A 2,500-nucleotide genomic window follows, 5' to 3' on the forward strand; every position below is an offset into this window, starting at 1 on the left:
TACGCCGCTGGACTTTGAAATATTTCGGAGCGCACCTAAAGTTCGTTATTTTGGCTAAACGGAGCGAAAATCTGCATTTATACCATCTCGGACGTTAGTTTAATAGCGTTTAACTATGGATCCACGGTACAGAATGCAAAAATATGATTGTTAAAATTTTCGACTAATCGGTTCTAAGAGGCGAAGCAATACGCCGCTGGGACTTTGAAATATTTCGGAGCGCACCTAAAGTTCGTTATTTTGGCTAAACGGAGCGAAAATCTCATTTATACCATCACGGACGCTAGTTTAATAGCGTTTAACGATCGATCCACGGTACAGAATGCAAAATATGATTGTTAAAATTTTCGACTAATCGGTTCTAAGAGGCGAAGCAATACGCCGCTGGGACTTGAAATATTTCGGAGGCGCACCTAAAGTTCGTTATTTTGGCTAAACGGAGCGAAAATCTGCATTTATACCATCACGGACGTTAGTTTAATAGCGTTTAACGATGGATCCACGGTACAGAATGCAAAAATATGATTGTTAAAATTTTCGACTAATCGGTTCTAAGAGGCGAAGCAATACGCCGCTGGGACTTTGAAATATTTCGGAGCGCACCTAAAGTTCGTTATTTTGGCTAAACGGAGCGAAAATCTGCATTTATACCATCACGGACGCTAGTTTAATAGCGTTTAACGATCGATCCACGGTACAGAATGCAAAAATATGATTGTTAAAATTTTCGACTAATCGGTTCTAAGAGGCGAAGCAATACGCCGCTGGGACTTTGAAATATTTCGGAGCGCACCTAAAGTTCGTTATTTTGGCTAAACGGAGCGAAAATCTGCATTTATACCATCACGGACGTTAGTTTAATAGCGTTTAACGATCGATCCACGGTACAGAATGCAAAAATATGATTGTTAAAATTTTCGACTAATCGGTTCTAAGAGGCGAAGCAATACGCCGCTGGGACTTTGAAATATTTCGGAGCGCACCTAAAGTTCGTTATTTTGGCTAAACGGAGCGAAAATCTGCATTTATACCATCACGGACGTTAGTTTAATAGCGTTTAACGATGGATCCACGGTACAGAATGCAAAAATATGATTGTTAAAATTTTCGACTAATCGGTTCTAAGAGGCGAAGCAATACGCCGCTGGGACTTTGAAATATTTCGGAGCGCACCTAAAGTTCGTTATTTTGGCTAAACGGAGCGAAAATCTGCATTTATACCATCACGGACGCTAGTTTAATAGCGTTTAACGATCGATCCACGGTACAGAATGCAAAAATATGATTGTTAAAATTTTCGACTAATCGGTTCTAAGAGGCGAAGCAATACGCCGCTGGGACTTTGAAATATTTCGGAGCGCACCTATAGTTCGTTATTTTGGCTAAACGGAGCGAAAATCTGCATTTATACCATCACGGACGTTAGTTTAATAGCGTTTAACGATGGATCCACGGTACAGAATGCAAAAATATGATTGTTAAAATTTTCGACTTATCGGTTCTGGATCACTGAAAAATCAAAAAAAATTATTAATTTTGATTAATTAAATTACATATGTAGTTTTATATTGTTATAGTCTCGTATTTGTTAATGTTTTGTCGTAAGAAAATGCAAAAATATCGTTTTAATGTTTTCGTCTCATCGGTTCTGGATCGCTGAAAAATCAAAAAAAAATATTAATTTTGATTAATTAAATTACAAATGGAGTTTTATATTGCTATAGTCGCTTATTTGTTAATGTTTTACCGTAAGAAAATGCAAAAATATCGTTTTAATATTTTCATCTCATCGGTTCTGGGCGGTTTTAAAATTTTTTAAAATATTAATTAAACCCATGATTTACATGAGAATGTGAATTTATTATGTCCTGCATGTTAATTTATTAATTTTCATGTATAGAACGTTATAAAATGAAAGGATATGTTCGACGATATTTTCAGTCTAAGTTTTACCGTGCCGGCGGGATGGTACGCTCTCACGGCGGTTTGCACAGGCATACGCCTGGGCGTAAGCCCATGCGTCGCCGACCTAGCGGCCGGCCGTTCGGTATTTATAGGAAGGCACTTTCGGTTCGCTCGGACCGGTCGGGAGTAGCGTCGAGCGTGTGGCTCTTTTATGACTTCGGTTGAAAAGCAGTCTACCGCTCCTCGAGAATATACTTTCTCGACTATTCTCGTTCCGGTTTTCCGTTGCGGATTATTATTAATCTCCACACAGCATTACCACGGGTCGGTGTCTAAGACCGAATGGCCCATATGTGGTGAGCCTTGTAATATAAGGCTGGTGACCTGTATGCACTTATAAATGTTGCATACTTGTACAAACTGAGCATCAACTGTCTGTAACCAAAATTTGTTAAAACTGAAAAAGTTATAAGATTGTATAAAATTTTTGAACCAAGAAAGTAGTGTTAGACGAAAATTCGTTCTATCACTTTTAGAAGGGAGACTGTTTGGAAATATTTAAAGTATAAAATACACAAAAGTCCACTGAATTATG

Source organism: Osmia lignaria, unplaced genomic scaffold, assembly GCF_051020975.1.
Source record: "Osmia lignaria lignaria isolate PbOS001 unplaced genomic scaffold, iyOsmLign1 scaffold0048, whole genome shotgun sequence".
Lineage (NCBI taxonomy): Eukaryota > Metazoa > Arthropoda > Insecta > Hymenoptera > Megachilidae > Osmia > Osmia lignaria.